This window comes from Ptiloglossa arizonensis, chromosome 5, assembly GCF_051014685.1.
Source record: "Ptiloglossa arizonensis isolate GNS036 chromosome 5, iyPtiAriz1_principal, whole genome shotgun sequence".
Classification (NCBI taxonomy): domain Eukaryota; kingdom Metazoa; phylum Arthropoda; class Insecta; order Hymenoptera; family Colletidae; genus Ptiloglossa; species Ptiloglossa arizonensis.
Genome location: NC_135052.1, coordinates 5829389 through 5853943, shown reverse-complemented (window position 1 = coordinate 5853943; position 24555 = coordinate 5829389). Strand labels below are relative to the sequence as shown.

The window sequence follows — 24555 nt, the reverse complement described above, 5'->3', positions numbered from 1 at the left end:
GTCGTTTGGATCGGCCGTAAGCAATAACATTAAATAATCAGCACCACCATTAATTATTCATCTTGTTTCGAGTTTCAATTTCTTCCAAGTAAATACACTCGACTCCATGATTTTTATTTGCCGTTAATTCCATTTAACATCTTTGCTCTTTCCTCGCTCGATTTTTCGTCGAACGTCCGTTTATCGCGCACAACGTTTTTTTCACGAATACACGATTGTTTAATTGCGTTTTTCATCAATTTTCCACGTAATCTCGGTCGAGTTCTTTTCACGTTTGTCCTCTTACGCGACAATATTTATACAACTTCTATACTACACGTGTGATCACGATCGTTGGACGCGTCGCTTGTCTTTTAACTTCAAGGTAACTTTTTCGAACATTCTCGAGTTTCATTTCGTCGTTCAACGCATCTTGTTTCTCCCTGTACCACGTTTACCTATTGCAGACGTTCGTTAACGAACACTGCGAGTCGTATCACCGCTCCGGAAATTACGTAAACTTCTTTCTCGTACAAGTAACAATTTCGTATCGCTCCCGCCGTTTCGCGATAATACGAAAACGTTGAACGTAGCAATAAACGTTCGAGAGGCTACCGAAACACCGTGATTTATCGCTTTGCACGTACTGAAGCGTCCCGAAAATTCGAACGCGAAAATTGATTCGCGTACGAATCATCGTTGCACGAAACGTTCACGCGTTGAATGAATTCTTCGCGAAAAATGTTCTTACGCGAGATTGTCCGGGTGATCGAGTTTGAAGCGGCCTGTATCGTCCAATCGGGTGTTCCCGAGCGGTTTGCGTGCACGCAAAATCGCGAGGAAAGAGCCGAGCGTTCCACGTGCGCGCTGTCCACGCATATTCCATTACATATCGTATGAATGAATCGCGCCCAGTGTCCCTGAATATATTTTGACGAACGATCGATCGTCGCCCGGGTTTACGCTCGAGTTGTTTCCTCTTCCTTCTCCCCGTTGTTCGTCACCGTGTGTATCAGTCTCGCGAACAACGCAAAATGTAATTCACTAGGGACGGTGTTTCTCCGTTGGAAAATATGTTGGTCCGGTACGACGTTGATCAGAGTCGGTGAAGAAAAATATTCGCGACGTACACCGAGACACTATACGAATTCACGCGGCAAATCGCGAGAGGAACTCGAGGCCGGTATATAGTAAATCCGTTCGAAATAAGGAACAGGGACGCAGGTGTTCCCCGTGAAACGATCTACACCTAACCCGGGAAACTGTGCGTCGATTACGCGTGTTCGGCGGTAAGATAAGGATTTTTACGATTAGAGACGTTGCAGCTTCGTGTTCACAAAGGAGTTCCTCGGCAGTCGGGAAAAAAACACGGCGATCTGCATACATCTGCCGCGGCGGTGATTTATGAAGCCGCGAGATCGACGAGAACGAACCGGCTATAACTCGACATCATTAGCGATCGTTGCTTTTGTGCCCGCGGCTCGAATAACTTCGATCTTTTCACGATATACGCGCGCTGGTTAGCGGCTTCGTTCGGCGCGTTGCTCGTTTTAATTAGAAGAAAAAAAGAAAACGAAAGAAAGAACGAACGAACGAACGAAGAAAAAAGAGAGAAAAAACGAACGAAACGAGAAGAGAAGAGAAAGAAAAAAAGAGAGAGAGAGAGAGGTCTATTCGCGCGGGTACACGGTTATTGGCAAGCCAACCGTATACGTAACGTACCCGCCTATCGAGAAACGTTATCGACTCTCTTTCGTCCCGCAAACGCAAACGCAAACGCAAACGAGACGACGATCGGAGGCGTTGGAATCTAACCGCGGTGCTCCGCGACGCGCCATTTGTTTTCCTTCGCGCTCTCGGATGTTTGTCGGGCGACGCGACGATCCACGGCCGCGATAAATCAAAAGATACAACCACCGTTTAAATATTTCATTCGCGAAAAGTTTCGCCGCGCCGAATATCAAGGACGCGGCCGCCGCGGGTGCGCAAACTTCCTCGAATCGGCGATCGTTTCGTATTCCGCGCGGCAATCGATCAAACCTCATTGCAGTGCGACGCAACGCGTTATAATCGCGAATCAACAACGCCTATCGCATTACTCCAGCCTCGCGGCGCGTACCGTGCACGATGATGCTTTTATTGCGTCTCTCGCGTCGCGACGCGTCTCTCGCGTCTACTCGAATCGATCCGTACGCGTGTACCACCTTTCCCTCTGTTTCTCATTTCTCTCCGCCATCGCGAAACTCACCGATAACTCTTTCATCCTGAATCATAGCCAGTAGGTTCGAGACGCGTACCGAATTTATCAACCGCCTCGTCGATGTTATTTAATTGCCCATCGGGATCATCAAAAATTAACCGACGGCTGTTAAACCGTTGCGAGTATCGATCTCGAAGATTGCGCGAAAATACACCGATAATCTTCACCGGAATGTATGCAAATGCGAAATCGATTCGAAAGGTGCTCGACAACATCGCGGAATAATTTGCATACGCGTTAAATTTCGCGCGACGCGTTATAATCGCTGGTCAACAACGCCTATCGCGTTACTCCAGGCACGTAGAGAGTTATTTTGCAATGCTTTATTGCGTTTCTTGAGCTACGAGCGAAACGATACGGTTCTCCGTGAAATTCACCGCGCTGTTGCTTACGTCTTCGTCGGGGGTCCGCGGAACGATCGATCCGATCGATCGATTCGATCGATCGATCGACAGGACGCGTTCGGATACTTTAACCTCTTCGTTGTGGAACAATTGATACAATGTTGGGCGCGTTCATAGATTCGCGCCGCGGCGATCTACGCGTACGTCGTACCGCGATGTGTATTTTTCACGGTTATTATTATCGTCGCCGTGACGTCTTTATTGCGCGAATAAAAAAGAACGCGCGGAGCACCGAATGGACGATATCGCCGCGAGATCGATTTTGAATCCAACCTCGACGATACACCGGGTATGTGTATTTGCAAGAATAGCTCGAACATCGAAGAGAAAAATAATTACACAGGCTGTAATATTTTTGTATCGCGAACGAAGTTCCGTAGTCGTACGACGACACGCGGCCCGGAATAACGTTCAATGTCGCGCGGAAATCGGATACGAACGCGCAATGAGAACATTCCGTTTCGTATCCTAACCTATTCGTTTGTAAAAAGAGTACAAAAAAAAAGAACCGCGTAACGGTAATAAAGCGAACACGAGTGTTAACGAACTCTTTCCGCGTCATTGCTCGTATTTCTATTTCCGTTCTAACGTTATTTATTTTCGTTCCACGTTTATTTATCCAGCTCCTTTATTGCGCGATTGAACGGATACGCGAATAAAAGTGTACAAACGAAAGGGTAAGAAACGAGGGTTGATACAATTTTTCGGCTTTAGTTGCGACGTATTTTCACGGTTGCATCGAATTTTGAATGCGGTTGGTTCGGAAACCGCAAGGCTCGTACCTCGATCGATAGGTCGAACACGCGACGAAAAATTGCGCGGGAACTCGAGTCGCGAGATTCGGTACGGAGCAACGTTCCCGTTCGAGTGACCAAGGACGGCTCGCTCTGTGTCGATCGAACGCGTTAACGTCTGTACACGGTTGTCGGCGAGTATCGCGATAAATTTTGTCGCATCCGCGAATGGAAGGTTGTGTACGGTGGTCGAACGCGTGTTGCGTGCCAACCGGCGAAAGTAACTCGGACGTACCGAGTCGAGTCGAGTCGAGCCGAATGGAGCCGAGTGGAACCGAGTCGAGCCGAGTCGAGCCGCGTGCACGTAGAAAGTGTACGACAACGTTGTCCCCAAGAAAGTGTCATCGCTGAAAGCCGCTAAATGCTCACGGGTTTCGATGTACACGGGTTTACAACGGCGCGTACACGGCTCGCGTCGCGTTGTAGCGAGCGTCGGTGTTTCGCGCGTACGCGACACACCACCGCCGCGCCGGGTGAAAGTCATTCGACCGCGGTGGGCTGATTATTATGCCATCCGGGCGATCGTTGTTCAATTATTACACCGATGGCCCGTGCTTCTAGCGGCGTAATTGCGCCCGACGCGCAAAATGGGGGCCGCCTACTGCGTCGCGCGAAATCCAACGCGTACGCCCGATTATTTCGAGACGCTGCGTAGGTACGTAGCTTAAAGCCACGTTTTCACAGCGACCGCGACGCGTGACGCGTAGACACGTTTCGACCGCCTTTACCTTCTCGGTAGCGATTATCAACGTACCAGGTTTTTCGATAAGTTTTCGTCGTTCGATAAAACTTCTTCCACGGTACGGTACTAGCTTGTTCGATGAGTTACGTCGTTCGATAAAACGTATCGAACGGTACTACATCGAATCGATTTTTATCGAACGACGAAACTTATCCAACAACCTATTAAAAGGCAATTGGAGATACAGAAAGTTTTGGGAATTTTTTTCGACAGCGAACCGCTTCAACGATTTCGATGCTTTTTAAATACATTGGGTTGTTTGGAAAGTCGTTTCGTTTTTTTTTTTTTTTTTTTTTTTGTGAAAATAAAACACGGTTTATTTAGAGTGTATAAATATTTTATTCAGTCGTATATTCTCCATTTTGGAAAACGAAGTGACTTTCCGTACAACTTAATATTAACGATATTAATTTTACTATTCGAGATACTCACAGGGAAATTTTCGATACTTGTGCATCGAATTTTGTCTATTCGTGTGTGTCCAAATAGTATACGCGTCGGTATGCGAACACCGCTGTTCCACTGTTTCTATTATATAAACAAGAGAGCGTTGGCCTACAACTCGCGTATACAACGAGTAGATCAAACTTGACCGATTTCGAAGTTACCGATTTTGATCTTGGTGTTGGGTATTCTTTGTAGAAAATTCTTCGTTCGACGAGCGACGAATAAAATATAGTTTTCGTTGTTCGATTCGAAGATCAAAGAACCAGAATTTTACCCGTCCCTGACTACGTATTTACCACGAGAAGACACAAAGTATGTTTCACGGGCGATAACGATCGCAATGCGAGAGAAATGCATCTTCTCGTCCATAAATTGCGTTTTTACGATATTTATAAACGCTATTAAATAGTCGTTAGTTTACACAGCGTGGTGCGTCCATACGTTAGACATATTTTTGTTCTTCACCGACGAATGTTTGTCTTCTTCGTTATCTCGAGGTTCCTTCGAATCGTATTCCTCGTTATTAAGAATTCGTCGTTTTTACCTCATCGAACGCTTGAAATCGATCGGAGTTTCCGAACGAACAACGATCGATAAAAATTCTCGTGGTTCGATAATTACGAGCGTTCGTAGAACGACAAATACAGAGATCCGGTTAAGCGGTGCGGACGCGGTCGGTGAATTTTTAAAGCCGATTATCTCGAAAATTATTATCCGGTTATTTTTTCTTTTTTTTTCCCCCCACGGGGAATCGTCCATTTGGCCGCAAAATCGTTTCGTTCGTTTCTACGATCCTCCTCGACCCGTTCGTTTCATCGTGTTCGATTCCGCGTAGATCTTTTCGATCGCGAAGCTCGAGATTCTCGCCTTGAATGTACAAACGAAAGATCGAAACACGGTACTCGAGTAATACTCGGCCGTAAATGCACGTTTTTCCTCGATCGCGATGCTTTTTCGTAATTGGAACGCGAACGGTAGATCGCACGGACGATTAAACTTATCGGTGAATCGGTATCAACGCGCAGTGCCGCGGGTGAACTCGGCGCACGCGTGTATATATATACAGGCGTGTGTTTACAGGTATTGCCACGATCGCTCGGCACGTCAGGTTGACGACCCTTTGATAACTGCGCGCGCGTTCCCGCCGCGACGACGCGGGATCTCGCGTCCAATTGGGAGCCACTCGATAATCGAAGAAGCATCGACGAGGTCTCGGTGCAATACCAATTTCAAAATTCGAGACGAACGCGGGATCACGCGTCCAATTGGGAGCCACTCGATAATCGAAGAAGCATCGACGAGGTCTCGGTGCAATACCAATTTCAAAATTCGAGACGAACGCGGGATCACGCGTCCAATTGGGAGCCACTCGATAATCGAAGAAGCATCGAAGAGGTATCGGTGCAATACCAATTTCCAAATTCGAGACGAATGCCGGATCACGCGTCCAATTGGGAGCCACTCGATAATCGAAGAAGCCTCGAAGAGGTCTCGGTGCAATACGAATTTCAAAATTCGAGCGTCACGGGCTCGCTTGGCGCCCGCGGAGGACGATCTGCGGTTTCTAGAAGAACAACGAAACTCGGGAGGAGATCGTGGCACGGTTCGCGTTTGAAACCTGTTTAAAATAAAACAGGTTCGACGCGAATTTAATCGTGGGCATAAATAACGCTAGATCCATGGAGGAATCGAAGCTGCGAAGGTATGCTAAGAGAGAACCGGATAGAAAAAAAGAAAAGGACGAAAAATAATGGCAAATAGTCGAAGAGCCGGGCAAAAGAGAAAAAGTTGGTGATGCAGCACAATGCTCCGCGCGCGTACGTAAATAACACGAGTGCTGTTATCTCGTCGGCTCTCTGCAATATGGAACGCGTTATCTTGCAGTCGACTGCAGAATATTGCGTTTTTATCGCGAAACCGCGGGATACGTGTGGTAGAGGAGCAGGGGAGTTGGAGAGCGCGAGAGGCGCATTGTAGATACGAGAGATCGGGATTAAGATCGATTACGCGTCGCGCCGAAGAGCATCCACCAAGATTTTTCACCGAGACTGGCGATACGCGTTAACGCGATGCAATTAAGACGAAAAACTTGGGTTACGTGTGGGTTTTTTTTTCTTCTTTTTTCTTTTTCTTTTTTCTTCTTCTTTTTCACCGTTTCGATACATACGTACGTGTTTTGTGTTTACCGGTCGCGGAGCTTTATCGCCGCGACGGCGAGACTCAAAGGTGAAGCCAGACACGAGCGGCGGAATTGTTGTTCAAACGGGCTGATAACGGATAGAAACAATTAATAATACTGTTTGCGACCGAGGAATTACACTTTTGCGCGAGTAACGCGTCGTTCCGATAGATAATGCTTTTTATCTAACCGGCTTCGCTAATATTCTGGGAATAACGATAAATATAACTTCGGGCGGGCACAATGTACTCTGTGTTCCAGAAGTAGGTGATCCAATTGCGCTTGGTTTCTTCCGGGGGCTGGGTAAATTTTATAGGAAACGAATAATCGTACGAAACGACACTTTGGTGTTTCGTTTTTCAGCGGTGTTTGTTTGAAATAATCGATTCGTTCGAAGTAACGGACACGCCGAGTTGTATCGTTTCGTTTCTTATTTTCGAATATCGACGAAACAACGATGCTTTGGATAATTCGATCGATACTTTGAAATCGTTTCGCAAGGGAAACACCGAGCTTGAAATTTTCATTCGAACGTAGATTAATAAGTAATCGAAAAAAATTTTCTAAATTTAGTTTTTCATTGCACAAAATGGATATTAGTCGTTCTTTGCGTCTACGATTCAAACGAATCGTTATCGAATCGTGTATTCCGAGCTACGAAGAATGTTTTCTTTTTTCAATTATTGGGTTCTTCGGAAAGTCGTTTCGTTTTCCAAAATGGAAAATATACGATCGAATAAAATGTTTATACACTCTTAACGAATCGTGTATAATTTTCACAGAAAAAAAACGAGACGACTTTCCGAACGAACCAATATATTGACGTTTGTTTCACCGACGCGGAGATTTTTCATTTTTTCTAACGAGGGTTTCACACGCATCGGTTACTTCAATGAAAATCCTACACATTGTATCGTAGTTTAAGAATACATTCGATTGGATATCGTAATTGCGTTTCACCTTGATTTTATAGACAGGTAGCCGTACTAATTACTTGCGTAATAAGGACATTACGCGATAATAAAACCGGAGGAAAATCGAAGACGGTACACGCACGTTGTTAAAAAGCAACGATTCGCGTTAATAGGGTAGTATCTTATTTTTTAAAGCAGAGAGGATATCGCTGTCACCTTTTAAATTCGTTTAAAAATAATTTTAACATTCTGGGCGCGTCCCATAAACGGAACAGTGGCGCCTAACGGATCAATGAAACGTCCTTGGAACTTTTTCTTTTTCGCTTAACGCGTTTAGTGTCACGGCGGTCACCAGTGTCCGCCGCTTCGATTACCGGTATTACCGTTGCGAACTTAAAACGCTTACAGCGAATAAATCCTAATACGCGTTTACGAATTTTCGGGTAACGTTAACGTCATTGGGAGCACCGTGAAACGTTGGCGAGCGAATCGTTGCGGTGATTCGCACGAATAAATAAAAGAGAAGAAAACCACGAAAAGAAAACAAAAAACTCGCTCGGCGCTAAACGCGATAATTAGGAGGCACCCGGTTTGTTACGAGCGAGCCAAAAATAAAGCCAAGATCGAATAAAAGGACGTATCGTCGTTACCAAACGGCGAAAATAATTGCCTGTCCCCCCCACCAGTCCGCGTTCGAGTACGCTTATCGATCGATCGACGAATCTCTCGCGGATAAACGATAACCGAAATCATGATCGATCGTCGGCGCGCGTCTGGCGCGGATCATTCATGCGCGGAGCTCGTCGCGTCTCGTCGCCCGAATATGTTTACCTTCGACGATCGAAATTCTTTTTTCCCCCTTTCCTTTCGTTCGGCCGTCGCGTCGACCGGGCCGCCCGTAATTTATCGCACTTACTACGATTTTCAAGGTGAAGTGACTGGCTAATTTCGTCGATTGAGCAACTCTCGGTCCGCGAGCGCCCGCGTAATCACGGCCTCGTGATTCCCAGGAAATCCTTTTCCCGTTGCGAAAAGAAGTGTCTTTATTAATCGTACGCGACGCGTCCGAGACCGGTGTAAAACAACGAGCGCGATTTTCGTTCGTATCGAATCACGCGCATGCGCTGTACGTTCTCGACTCACCGCGTACAATAACATCTAGTGGAACGTAATCGTTCGCGATTATCGAGCGATTTTTTGCCACCGAAAGGGAAACGACGAGAGAAAGAGAGAAAGAAAAAGAATAGTCCACGCGTTCGTATCGCGACGAGGTAACGATCGAACGGTTTGTAAAAGACATCGGGACGTATTCGCGCGCCGAGCAGGAAATGCACGCGCAGCGCGTGCCACGCCGTCCGTATCGATATACGTGTATATACTTACTACAGCACGGCGATGCGAAACGAGACGCGGATAGTCGCGGGAACGGATCAAGAGACGAGTCGAGAGATTGGGTACGTTGCAGGAATGCCGCGAATTCGAGGTGTGGCAGTTGTGTCCAGTTCCCCCTCCCTTTCCTCGGTCCCCCACTCGCCTCTTCCGAAGGATACTTCTCGCTTCCTCCCCCACCTTCCAGCCGTGCGCGACCTACTCGACTACCGTGCACGGTGATCGTAGCGATGCAAAGATCCGTCGCGACGACGACGACGACGTGTTTTCGATATCTCCGTTAACGGCCGCGTCCGACCGAACTCGCCGACAGCTCGTCGTTTCCTCGCACGGCAAGTTCATTGTTCAATGCGATTCCAAGGACGGAGGAAAAGAGCCACGCCACGGGAGCGGCCGAGAGCGCGAGAGGAGAAAGCAAACGGCGAAATGATTTATGCTTGGAAGTAAACGCTCGACTCTTTGTTGGGAGTTCCTGCGAACCGTAGGAAGCTGGCCGGGCCAGTATTTTCCAAGCTAGGAGACGCGAAGGAGCGCAACATTTTTCGCCCGGTGACACCTAGGTGACTCGAACGTTCGTTCGCAACTATACGTCGATCGTCGGACTTTAACTCGATCGTGGACGCATACTTATATGGTTTTTTCTCGCATCCTTTGAACCTCGAGAGTCGCTTCGCGGGAACTATTGTAAAATTCCAAGCGACGGAAAATTCAATTACGAATATTCATTCGTTACAAGGTTTCGACCGTTCGGAAGCTAAGCACGTATACGTGCCAGTGGTGTCCTTCGCGAGGTTACGTATGTATATAAATACAAGAAAAGAGTAAATTTAGAAGTCGATGTACCAAAGAGCTTACAATTCTTTACCGAGTCAAGTGTTTTCGAAGCTCGAACGGGAGCACGGAATAGAAACAACTCGATCCAGTTTTTGAAATTCCCTCCGCGACTACGATCGGATAAAAATATTCGATGGCTCGAGACACCACCGAGCGAACCCTCCTCGCGATACACGCGCCCCCTGTACGAGTAGAAATTCTTACCAACGGAAGACAATAATATCCAGAAAATGACGAATCGAAGACAAATCGATCCGATGCGGACGATACACGGTCGGTCGACATATTTTTTTCCGCGAGAATATTCAAAGGAATATCCACCGGAAATTCGTAGTCGGAAGACGCCTTTCCTAAATATTCAAATGTATTCGCGACTGAGACGGTGAGAGAGAAGGACGGCCGATATTTCTCGGAGCTGCGTCCGAGACGTCGGTCCCTAAAAGAGGAGGAACATCGTCGGACAAAGACGAGAGACGAACGACGAACCCGCTCGAGACGAAGGTCCTTGATTTCGTGTTCCCGCGCGGTGACGCGTTCCGTTTCCGTCACTGGAATTTATCGGTGAAAGTTGCGTTGCCGTGAACGCACCACCGCCGAGAGTGAAAACGTATTTTCACGTGGCGGGTGGGTGTGTGCCATCGTGAACGCGGTTTGCGGACGCACGTGTACCAAAGCGCGGGGAAATCCCATAACGCGGGGCTCGTGTTACGAACTCCTTCCTCTTTTCACCGAGAGCTCGAGTGCGCGCGTTACGGGACGGAACCCAGACCGCCGCCGAAAACGAGAAAGTACATATATAACCGGCGAGGAGTGGAAGAGCCCGCGCGGTACTCGAGTTACGAGGGGAGGCCCGAGAACGCAAAGTTTTTCACGGGACTGTAATGAAAGTGTGCAGCTCCCGAGGCAACCGTTCCGTTTGTGCCCGAAAATAAACACCCTCGCGCATCGGCCCCTTGCGCATCCGACCCTTCTTAGAAAACCGACCGAGAAGTTGTTCGTATTCTTCTTCCTTTCCCCGTCTAAATCCCCGGAATCTAAAAATTCGCACGGCTCTTGTTAAATGCACGCATCGACCATTCGACGCGAACGAAAATACACGGCGTGTTCTTTCGGTTACTAGCTTCTAAAAATAATATCGTACGAATACGGAGATACCGGTCGCATCGCGTTGGGATAATTATACGCGAGACGTTCACGTCGTATCAAAATTCGTTCATTCGCGGGAAAAGTTTCTTCGCGAGATACGCAAAATGGACGTATCGATCGGTTGGAGATACTTTGCTTTTCCAAATTAACGAGATCTTCGCCGATCTGTACGAAAGTTCGCCGACTATCTTCGTCTCTTTATCGGATTTCGATGCAAGCGATCCGCTGTATCGTTGCTACGAATAATATTAGTCGTTTTTAACCTCACAGATGCACACTTAACCTCACGAACGGAAAAACGAAGATTTTTGATCGCTTGGTATTTACACGGCTCGCGATGCAAACTCTCGGTAAAACTATTTTCACGGAAGAGAGATCGTCGAGCTAATCTCGAAATAGATGGAAATCGTGCAAGATGGCCGCTAGGTAAAAGAATAATGGGTCTTTGTACGTGCATACATTTTGACCGAGGTTAGGTTCATAAAAGCATTCAGCCGTACCTCGTCTCTTCGAGCAGATCGTAACTAAGCCAGGATATTTGTGCCGTTGGGTATAAAGGTGGCACGAGTAAATACTTTTTCATTTTTTTCATCGTATTATTACGACGCGGATCGATGCCGTCCGTTTTTCTACATTTTCTTACGTCACTTCCATAATTACTCGCACATTTTACCTCACTCGGGTAAAATGCACGTAAAATCGAGATCAAAATATTCACGATCGGGATTAAAATATATTTTGTTCCTCGCTCGGATAATTGTAAACGTAGAAAGCTCTTATGAACTGCACCGCGCCGTTAAGAGTATTATAAACGGACCAGCGAGAGTAATTCGGAAACGAACATCGATTCGATCCTATCGGTTAATTGTTTCAATAATCGCGATTATGGGTTCTCGATACAATTCGCAAATATTTGTTCTTCGCGTACTAGAAGAAGATGAATTATTCCGGTGCACGTTGTTCGCGTTGCTCGAAATAATCGAACGACTTCGCCGCTCGGTAAGTTAGCAGCCTATGGTGTATAATTTCAAAACTACGAACCGCTACGTTAACTCGAGTTCTCGGTAAAAATATTGCCGCCGCATCGAATACGCGCGTGTTTCTTTCACCGTCGCTAGTTTCTCTTACTAGTTCGGAAACGTAACAATTTTCTCGACTGGTAATATATACATATCGCGCGCGTTGCTCCGATTGGTACACCGATGTAAACTTTTCCAAGAGACACGGTTTCCGCGTCACGGTTCAAAAGGCGCTGTTACCGTGATCCTCGACTAAAATTTTACCACGTGAAAGCTCAAAGTCGCGCGAACACCGTCTTCCGACGACAACACCGCAAGTCTGGAACAACCGAGAATTTTCTCGATTCGCGCGACACGATCGTATAATATTCTCGCGTTCCGAAATACTCGAGATCGTGAAAGCAGTAAGGTCTACCGGGCACAAAGATTGTCATTTTCGGGGCACGTTCGGCCAACGCCACGTTCCCTTTCAATCCAGGAGTATCATTGTGCCGGGGCCCGTTACATCCTGCACTTTTTCACGTGGTCGAGGATTAAGGCGGACGCGCAAGTACCTAGAGCCAGCACGGCGCGGTGTACGCGGCGCTCGTCTACCTGGGTCCCGGCCGAGGCAAATCTTGGGGACCATTAATAATATCGCCGGGCGCAATTATCGGGCCAGCTGCTACGCTCCCTGGAGGCCCCGTAGTCGTCGGTCTCTCTCGGCAGGTACGACCCCGACGCGGGTTGGAAACCCTCCGTGCGAGTACGTTTTCCACGCAGGTACGTAGCCACGGACCCCGAGACCCTCGATTTCTCTTATCTCGTTGCGGTTCGCCGCTCGGACGCTCTGAAACAATCCCTGCTGTCTCGAAGACGAAGACCACGGGGGATGGAAACGGGCTCCGAGCGCGTTTTACAACGATACCGAGGAATCGCTACGGAAATTATACTCACCGCCGGTGCGGGATAAAGAGAAACTATTATTCCTTACTATTTTTCTACATTTCTTACGTCACTTCCATAATTACTCGCACATTCTACCTCTCGGGTAAAATCCACGTAAAATCGAGATGAAAATATTCACGATCGGGATTAAAACATATTTTGTTCCTCGCTCGGATAATTCTAAACGTAGAAAGCTCTTATGAGTTTTCTACCCGAAAATTTATTCTCGACCACGAACGAACAAATTCTTACCGCAACGTTGCGAACAACCTCTACGAATTCGGTGTGTCGGATCGCTCTTGCTACATAATTTCCAATATTTTCGAACCACCGTTATCGGTTTCCATTTTCTGATAATTACGTTTCTACCGCGGACAACTACCGATCGATTCTATTATCGGTTACGAGTCGACTTGTTTTTCTTTTCTTTCTTTCTTTTTTTTTTCATTCTTCACTATCGAAAAGACGTATTACCCGATCGAGCGGATACGTCGGTTCGAGGCACGCTTCCTCTACACGGAGCCGTAGCGTGTTCTCCGCGAGTTGTTTCCCACGCTGTACACGCGCGGCCGACAATTGACCGTCTCCCAGTGACGAATGTATGTACATCATTTCGCGGCCGCAATCTCGTGCCCGTCAATTCATTAATTAATCGACGGACAGGCTGCGCGTCGCGAGCCGCGTGCGCGCTGCCAATTACCCACCCATTGTCGCGCATAAATCATTAGCAAACGCGACGCTTTCGTAATTCGGGGTAATTCGCGCTGTTTTCCCCGGGACACCGTGTGCGCTCGCGATCCCTCGATAGTTTCGGATCATCTTCGTTCTCGATGACCGAGGTGTTATCGAGGACCTCGATATTCGAACGTGCACCATCGTTCCGTAAGTTAGCGACAGCATCTGTTCGTTCAGGTTTGAAAAATGCTAATTAAGACACGAATACCATATTCTGGTGTGAGACCATTTTGGACTCGGATTTTAGACATCGGTCTTTGATCAGGTTTCTCGTAATCGATGTTTGTTACCGTTCGAGTCACGAGAGAGAAATTGGAAGGAAGAGAAATTTTGAAAAATGTTCACGAAAGAGACATTTCGAGATGTACGTATACGTGTATAATACAGAAATACGTGTTACATGGCTAGAAATTATCGAGGTAAACGTATGTTACAGTCAGGGCCGAACGGTTAGAGTTTATTATTTAACGTAACAGTTGTAATACATACGCAACGTGTATCACAACTGTAGGTAAAGTTTGAACTAGGTCACGCAGCTCGCGGACGCAAACAAGAAAGTCCACGTAAATGTAGATCTGCGAACTGTTTTCAAAAGTATTCATTTTCTAAACTAAGTTCGTCGTACCATTATACAGACCGTACAATGGCCGATGTCTCGAGAGTTTAGGACACGAAGAAATTATTGCGGAAGGCCTTGAGACCCGTTACCGAAGCGTGTATCGAAAGGAATGCTTATCTGAGAAAATGAAAAGCTGAGTACACACATCGAAGACAATTAGCTCGAAGATTTACGTTTACTTAGACATTCTTGTTCGACCGCGAGTTCCATCGGTTTGTTAAAATTTTACGTGCGTAGGTCGAATAGAGCCGGTACGTAAAATTGAACCGTAACGATACGGAAAGGTGGCAATAAAATTGGTCCAAAACGAGAAGCACGAAGTATCGATGAAAAGAAAATTTAAAGTGGTAACCTTTCGGTGAAATGGTTAACGCGGAATACGATTCATATTTCCTCCACCGTGTAAAAAATGACACAATAAGCGTTGGTTCCATTTCTTAATGTCGATTCGTTCTTAATCCGCGTTTACTAAATGTTTTATCCGGTGTCTTATGGACGGATATATTGTTCGACGACTGCCAGTCGCGTAAAAGTAAAACGATACGTCACAGTATCGTAAAAAATATCACGCCATTCCTTGAACATTTCCGTACGAAATGTGCGCTTCGTGAAAGTGAAACGACTTTGGAACCATCGGGGGGAAAAATAAAACTCGACACTGTGTTCCGCGAAGTTCTAGCTCGTACTAAACTTTAGTGTCAGGTGTTTCCGATATTAAAACCGTACGTTCTTTTAAAAATATTATTTGCCACGTCTGATGACGTATTTAAAAAAAAAAGTACCATGCCGATGCACAGACCTTGCTCTACGAAACCTTTTTCGAATAATAATAATGCGTATTTATTCCACCAACATCGAAACGAAGGAGCAGATAAGAAAGAATATTATGGAATCTGTGTATACTCTATATTGTGCAATGCTGGCCATAATATGTGAGAAAATAATGCTTCCAAGTTGGGTTCGCGCTGCTCGGTATGCTTCTCAAAGGAGCCATAAACGTAACGATTTATCGTACGTTTCATGCTGAACAAATAAAAACTAATTTGAATAACGATTCGATCGAATAAGCGTTGCGAAAGATATCTGTACGTTTTCGTTTGAAGAAAATATTGCCCGTCTTTATTCCCGGGACGTAATCTCTAATCTTGATCCAATTCCTAAATTTCCCCCGTCTTCTCGAAATGTATACTCGTAACTCTGAGAAAGTTTCCAAAGACAGATCGACATTTTTATCAAAGCGACGCAACGCTGCAAAAACTATATCTCGATAGTAACTTTACAGAGTCGTATCGCCCTGACCGTATTTCGTCGTATTTCGCAACCCTCGAAGAAGTTTATTTCCTTCCGGCTGTTTTCCAAGTTCCGGATACTCGCTACTTTCTCGAAGTACACATTTCGTGGACAAAGGTTCGAGAAGTTTTTCATTTTTTTTCTCTCACGATCCAACGTTGATATCTGTTCGTTATTAACGACAGAACTACCGACAGATTTCGTAATATTAAGGTATACCTAATATATATATATCTAAACCAAAATCAATCGATAAGGAAAAAGAAGAATTTATACAATCGATCACGTGCGTAGGATAGAAAAATCACAACGGTTTCAGAAAACACGCTATGCAATTTAAAGTTAATTTTTATTACGATAGCAGTCGAAACCAGTAATTTCGACGGTTGGTAAATCTAGGGTTAATACCGTTCTCCGTGATATTTGGGCGAAAAAGTCGATTAAAAAAAAAAAAAGAAAGAAGAACAACACGTTCGTTGTTGTTCCACTTTGGATGGATTGGAAAGCCGTGCGATTGGTATCTGTCGCGGATCGTGGGAACGATAAAAGTCTGCGACAGATGGATCAGGCGTGTTTACACGTTATCGTCGCACCGAGACGATTTCTTCGTTCGGTACGAGATTTCCAATTACGATTCGTGGTGCAAATTCGTGGGACGCGTCACTCCGTTCGACGTATGACTCTTTTGTCCCATCGGGTTCGATAACGATAGGGATTACGAGACGCGCGAATTAGAGGATCGATAATCGCGACGAGATAAGCCCGCGTATTTGAAAACAACGAACGAACGAACGATTTATTCCGTTCCGTTGATACGGTTGTCCGCGGAATCCAGCCGATCGAATCGTGCGAATCGAAGGGGGTCCCAGAACGACTGTCGTTAATAAATCGTCTGGAAAGATACGACCTTCGTGCGTGCGTGAACGCCGCCCCAGCCGACTGTCCCCGAATGCCTCGTGACTATCAAGCTTATCGAGATGCGTGCGAGTCAGTCATTAATAAAAGGGTCGCGATGCTCACGGTGAAAAGCGAAGAGCCAGGGGCTCGTATCGATCAAATAACCATTGGCCGCCATGTGGAAAGACACGACCGGGGAGTTCTCGCGACTCGCGTTAAAGAGAGAGAGAGAGAGAGCTGTCTCGGTAATTTCCAATTAGAAAATCGATCACTTTTTGCATTTTTCCCCAAGTACTCTCAAGAGTGCTTTATCGTCAAATTTAAAGAATTAACGATTCCACGGAACGTTGCAATTGGTCGGACACCTTCGTGTTCGATCCTTCGAGAGGATATACTTTACGTAAGATACTTTTACGATTTTAGAGCGCGCCTTGTGGTAAAATTGTGGTAAAAATCAACGATTATTTTCGTCGTGTGTGTGTAACAGTTTGTCGAATCAGACGAAATTTTCAAGGTTTAAGGAACAGTCATGTTTAGAATATAAGAAGTGAGAAGTATACCGGGGAGAGGATGTGTTCGTACGTTGAATTGTGTAATGATATGAGATAGAATGGTTTCTGGAAAATGTCGATTTTAAAGCACGAAAATTTTCACCCAGTCGAGGATCGAAACGTCACGTTTCGTCCGATGTGTGTATGTTGATACACGTGTGCACAAATATCGCAGCACCGAAGAAACTGCAGCTCTTCGAAACTTGGAATATATTCCTCCTTCGAATCCAGAAGGGCGGAAAGCAATTGAGATTCGCCTAAGATCTTTCACTGGACGCTGAATTTTTATAAGGGAGCTACTGTGTGGATTTGGCAGCGCTGAGTAATCGTAAGTAACAATAAAACCCAATAATACGCTCTTTCTAAATTTTGGAAACATTTTCCTGAAAATGACAGGTTTTGGCACGGTGTGGACAATCTCTCGAGAGTCACTTGGGCTTGAAATTCGAATACATTACAAACGAGAAATTGATTCAAAGAATGGAACACCATTGGCACAAAATATCAGATACACTTGTTTGTAACCGACTTGAAAAACGAATAGCGATCGAAAAAGAATTTTACCGAACAATATTACTAGTCAACACGGTGTAACATTTTTTGTTTTCAAAATTCCGTCTTCGTCGTGCTTCGTTCGACGAACGGAGTAATCTAGATTAAAAATATTCTCCATTTTGATTCTCGGATTAACGATTCACCCGAAATCGCGCCTACCATCGAATCAGATTGTTTTCGTATCGTGTCTCGAATTGTGGAAAACAACAAGAAGAAAAAGTTGCTTCGGTGAAATAACACGTATCTCGTTGAACTGGATTACGCGGCGTGCAAGTTTGTTAATTTTCCTTCTGACCTACTTGTTCGTAGAAAATGAAGCAAACGATAAAGAATCCTCGAGTTTCGATCCGGGATACCACCCTGCCAGTTCGATCGTTGTTACCAATCGTCCAATCGCGATGACGCAATAGCAAAGTTTTTCGGTTCGGTGCCCCCTTCCTTCCCCTTCCTTTGAAATTCGCGCGTCATCGATCGATGGAACATTTTCGAAGCGAGGATCGCCGTTTTAATGCGAAAGTCAATCCGTTTGACCTCCCGATGCGCGTGCATGCGTATTACTACGCGAGATAATGCACGTGCGTACATTCATTACGTGCCCAACATCGCGCGGTCTCTGCGTCCAGGAAGTTTCGTATCGAGTTTATCAAAAACAAGACGGGAAGCTTGTAGGATGATAGCCCAAAGAGAATGTAAACGAGCGACCGGCTGAATAATAGTTCCGCGCAATAATTTTTCTACAATTTCAACAATACCGTGTGTGTTTCGAGTTACCCTCGTCGACCCTAGAACTTCTCCCGACTTTCGTGAATTTGACGGTGTGTTTTCAAATCGTTCGTCCGGTAATAATTATCGCGTGAACGATAATGATCGGTAAGAACCGTTACGGTTAAAAATTCGAAGAACTAGAAGTGTAAATACTGCAACCAGTTATTATTTTCAGATAATTCGTCGCGGTAAATGCTGCTTCGCTGTGATGTTACATAGAAGAAAATCTCGAATAAATTTGATTATTTTTGGCACGTCTGTCGGGAAAATTTTCCGTTCCCTTTGCACAGTTAGGTAATACGTTCTCCTTACATCGGTTAGGTTAAACGGAGACCGATTACTTCTATTGCGTAATCGTTGGTGTATTTTCTATTTTCCCTATACTTTTATCCATCGTGATCGAAAGCAGCATTATCCGTTTACGATTGGTATTACTTTTTCGTGTGAATACTGTAAATTTGTCCGTTGTAAAATTTATAGAGGTCAATTACGGAGGAACTGATTCCAGGATTAACAATGTAACCTCTTTCGCGACATTTAATTTTCAATGCGCATTTGTCGATAGACACGCGTATCATTTCCTGCGCAAAGTCTGACAATTGTTCGCATCGAGTTCCTAGAGTGATCGATCGTACCGTTTCTTTGAAGAAATTCGTTTTACGAATATGGTACGCACAAAGATCTCCACAGCGAACGAACGACCAAAGATAATTTACCGAACGAACCGAGTGTTATTACATGTAACGTTAAGTAAGTTTTATCGAAGGTTTAGTTTACACGATACAAGTCTCTCTCAAAATACCGGTTACCTCATTTGAGTAGGCGATCCTCTAATTATTCCGAGCGGTGTGTACAGGATGGTCCGGAATAAGAAACTACGATGATTCATTTTTGAACGTAGAATCATGCCGACACGTACGGTTCGATTCTAAACGCAAAGTGCTTTTTACACGTTGACCGATCGATGTTTTTCGCAAAACGTTCGCAAACGATCCAACGAATCAAATACCACGAAACGATAAACGTTAAAACATTCGTGCTCACCGGAATATCGTTTTCGATGCACATCTGTGTCGGATAATTTACACCGTTACTGCAACCTCGATCGCGTGCTCTTCGTTCATGGATTATTCTTCAGAGTCGATACGTTACTCGTAATCAAGCGCGGCGCGATTTTTACAATGCAACGATAAGACAATCTCGAAATCGATCTGCATTGTACATTTGTTTTGCAATCTCATTATTTTTGCGACGAAATAGATGTGCGTCAAGAAGTAATATTCACTGTTATCTACTATAACGCAGATAAGACCGGCCGGTTCTTCATTGAAATTTCATAATAAAGAATCGCTCGATTCGATGCAACGTGCGACTTATTACCAAATAAGCACCATCGTCGTCTCACGTTTGTATTCGTTGCATCTGCAATCACGGTCGACTCGCGTTCAAAATCGAAATTCCCAGCTCGAGTCCACCGATCGTTGAAACTTTTGCAGATGATCGCTCGCTGCGTCTGCGAGCGTCGATATTGCTCGAGGAAATTTTATGCACCCGTGAACGGTTCCGACCTGCGGGTCCCGTGTATCGTTCTATACATTGTTGCAGACTCGTATCGGGGGAAGGTACGGTCTTACGTTCGGGGCACGGTTTTAGGCCGAGTTGCAACAGTGTTGACGCCACGTGCGTACACGGCTGGCCCGGGTTCGTGTGCGTGCTGCACAGCCCGATTTATTGATCACACGCGACGCACGCAATACGCGGAGGACGTGAGTGCGTGTCGCAACGGCCTACGAACTTTAACAAATTCCGTCTACGATCTGGCGTGACATGTGCATAGAGAGTTCGGCTCCGCATTACCATAAATTCGAAGGGAGCTCGAACTCGACGACGAATCGGACTTCGATGGGCCATTTTCCACGAGAGACGCGAACGTTAGGTACGACGTTCTCGTTGAAAATTGTCGAGCGACGGTGGTCACCGGTGACCGGCGAAACAACCAGACGGAAGTCATTCGCGATGAAAATAATTGAACGATTTTCCCGAGAATGTGCACCGCCCGTAGAAAAAAAAAAAGAACGAACTCGGTTTTAACGAGCACCGGGTTAGCGACAAAAATTCTTTGTTAAAACCACTACTCGTTATATCGGTGGCGAGTCAAATGGATTTTTCTTTTTTAATTTTCGGTGAGTCGGTAAAAGAGATACGGTCGAACAGAGACGAGCAAACGTTCGTTCGAATAAATATTTATGCATTTCGATATAAATTTGATTTTATTTTCTATTTTTTTATCGAACAAACAACCCACCGAGACCTATTTACGTTTCATTTCCATCTCTGCGGTCGAAGAACGAGTGATATATTTGAGAAATAAATACAGCAATTACACGATTAAATATTATTTGTATTAATATACTCGTTGCGTTACAATAAAGTTAACGTGGTTGCTAATACGCGATATGTATGCGTAACGGTTTGTTTCTTGCGAGGGAAACCAACGTTACATGCATTTGTGACAGCGATGATTTTCTATTTTATGTTCAGATGAATAAATGAAATATGAACTATAAACCAGCGTCACACTGCGTGTGATATATTATTCAAAATATTCGGTTGGCCTGTTTAACGCATTCTATTTGCGTATAGTTAAAAGCATATGTTTACGTTAAATAAAATTATTACAAATGCAGCGCGGTTTGTGGCGGACGGTTTTCCAACTGAATGACGGTACACAATGTGTTGATATTAAACAGAACTTGTTTACCCGTGATTTTAAAACCGTACACTTACGAATGATATTAAGCGGTAATAAATACAATTTCAATTTTACTTTTTATCGTCAATTTGATAGCCGATGTCTGCATTATAGATTTATTTCGATATTTTTTCAAATTTGCACAATATATCGGTATAGAGCGTTCCTTGTAAAAGTAAACAATTCTATAGAGGTAAATTAAAATCATTAGACTTTTGCTCGTCCCGATTGCGATCTTGTTTATATCCGTGCTCGTTATAACCGAGTTCGACTCTGTTCCAAAAGTAATTGCTATAATATTTCTGTACGAGATGCAAATGATTTTCATCTGTCGTTGGTTTAAACTATTGCAACGATAAATTAACCAGTTACGCGTATCGTTTCACTTTTCGTCTAGACATCGTCGTTTCTAACACACGAAAGTAGAAATGTTCCTATTCGTTCCCAATTTGCAATGTCATACTTTACAATACGGATGTCAAAGTTTAAGAAACAGGTGCGTGCATAAAGTGTAAATGAATGCAATTTTTTGTAGGCGTGCTTAAACATTTCATTTAGAAAATGAAACGAACCGTCGAATATTTTTATTTACATTGTTTTTGATCAAGTGAACGCGTAACTTATTCCGTTCGAGGCGAATGAACAATGTCGGTTACTATCGGAGCTCATTTTAAAGAACGAGAACTGTTTAATAGAAATTGCACCCTTAAACTGTAATACCTTTACTACAAAATATTACACGATAGATTAGGAACGAATAGGTAAGAAGACTTTCAATCGTTGGATGTTTGTACAAAAATGTGACATAGTAGTGGTGTAACTGAAACATTTGTTATTCTTAAGTGATCGCTGCGACAGTTTAAGCAAAAGAAGAACGAAAACAATCGCGTACCTTGCAGAAATCCCTTATTGAATCTTTTGCGCAGTTCTCACCGAAGTCAGTCAATTATTTTTCTAACGTTACGAAAGAATTCTAACCCAACGCGAGATGCTTCGAATTAACAACGAATAAAACCTACAACTTGCAAGCTCTCGAGTAACACTGTCATCGACGTTACTGCAAAATAATAAGCGGATTGGATATTTCCATCTTGTGCGCTACATTTTGATCGAACATTGAGGTCAACCGTAGACATAGAAAACAATAAAGCGAATTGTAGAGTCAACGAAGGAATTTACATTGCAAGAATGCGGTAATTAAAGTCACATTATCGAGAAAAACATATTGAAAAATTGTTCGCGACGTATCGCGTATCGTAAGCGCGAACATCGCGTAAGGAGAAATGATCGTAAGACGATTTCAAAAATTCATTGGCCACCGACGATTCGAAAGTTTAGCGAAAAAACACGGAACGCGGGATCCACGAAAGTATCGATTGAATTCATTAACCGAATCCCATTTTGGGAAGCTAACGCTACAATATTTACCACGAGTCACCGGTTTTGATAATCTTCGATTTTTTTATTCCGGTCCTTCCACGCCGTAATGTTTGTCTTTTGTCTCCCACTACAATTCTATGATCGAATGTTGTCGCGTTTCCATCGAAACATTGCACGATACCTATTTCCTTTCCTTTTGTTTTTTTCGCCAAAGCGTGAACCCTGTCGACGAATCGAATTACGAAATATTAAGCCAACACGTTTTTCCGATACGTTACTTTGTTCTCTCCTTGCTGGGAGCTTAATTAAAACATCAATTGTATTTCAATTGGACGAATACATTGTACACGATTCTAATCGACGCCAAGATTATTCGAGTGACGCGCGGAGAAATCGTTGGTGTAACGTAACACGCAACGAGACCGGTAAACGACGATTCGAGGGAACGAAGGGAAACAAAATTAACGGCGAAATCGTTCGAGACGATCGCGAGCGAAATCGACTCGTCCGTTAGTGGAATCGGTGGAACGAGAAACGTGTCCGCGAACCAACGGAACGATCAAGGCGCGCGAAAAGACCTAACCCAGACCAAGCTAGAGCTACCGTAAACCACGACGAAACGTGAATCCGCGACGTACGGTGTGTGCACCTGCGAGAGTCGGATAACGCCAACGGTATGCGCACGACGATGGCGAAAAATTTCCACACGATTCCTCCGATCGACGAATTTTCGACTCCCGTGGTGGAGAGACGCGATACTCGATGCGAAACGTTCAACGACAAAGGGATCCAACGATATTTGTACGTATCCGCGCGAGCGCGTCCTCGTGATCGAGTCCGCGTATAGTTTTTATAAAAGGATACGGCTACACAGCGAGCGGGGACGACGTAGTTAACGACGTGGGCCGTGGTCGATCGTGCAATTAACTTTAACGAACGGCGGCCTTGCGATTAAACTTAATTAGTATCGCGGTAATAACTCGTTGATAATCAGAGCCGTGTAACGGCGCGGTGCGGCGCGGCTCTCCCGTTCGTGCACGTGCGCACACGTGTGTGCGGGACGCGGGTTTCGGGGCATGCATGCGTGTTTTATTTCATATTTACGTGACGACGTGGACCAAAGCGGGAAGGTAGGATGACGATGCTCTAACGATCGACGTACGACGACGGATGAGTGGTCCCCTCTTACCGATGACGACGAGAGAGGTACATTAGCGAACCAACACAATCATCACCAAAAAAAAAAAGAAATGATACAGAAGAATTTGCAAACGCAAGTATCACGAATTCATGAATCACTGGGGCCCGTGTGTCCGTGGCGTCACATTTCCCTGGAGCCTGCACGGGAGACGAACCGCGATACAATCTCGCCTCGTCGGAGGATCACAAATCGTGTAACAGCACCAGATCTGTCGGCCGGCGTGGTCGTTCTCTTCACTTACGGGATCGGGTACGATCATCGATACGCGAGAGAGCTCGAACTACCATCGAACGACCCGTGGTAGCGAGTGAACGAAAAACGTGTTGGTCCGTGGCGTAGACAACCGGCACTGACCGAACACGACGACGAACGACCAACTGACCGAATGGTCGGCTGGTTGACTGGCAAACGCGCGCTCCTGTGTCGCGAGTCTGCCGGCTCTAGTCGAGGCACCGCGTTCCTTTCGTTCTTCTTTCTCGGCTTCCGTTTTCGGGCTGTTCCCTCACACTCTTGTGCCTTCCGTCACGGTGACACCGCTGCCCTTCCGGTTTCGCGGGCGCGCGTACGAACGTACCGTGGCGACGCGCGAGCAACCGGGATGTCTGTCGGCCAGCTGCCGGAGATAAACAACAACGGAACGCGCGAGGCAGCCGAGGAGATCGAGATACGAATAATAGAGGCCGTTGGCGAGCGAGCGAGCGAGCGAACGAACGAGCGAGCGAGCACCGCGTTCCGATACCCGGGACCGTACTTAGTCAACAGAGTTGACGAGCAAA

General features: G+C 45.3%; 1 long non-coding RNA gene across 1 annotated transcript in view; it reads right to left on the bottom strand.

Annotated features, from left to right (window-relative positions):
* Positions 1 to 24555, bottom strand: part of LOC143147405 (uncharacterized) — a 32809-nt gene extending 8254 nt beyond the window's left edge. The window contains exon 1 of the long non-coding RNA XR_012992260.1: positions 23683 to 24555. This is a non-coding gene — a long non-coding RNA (uncharacterized LOC143147405). The remainder of the gene's footprint in view (positions 1 to 23682) is intronic.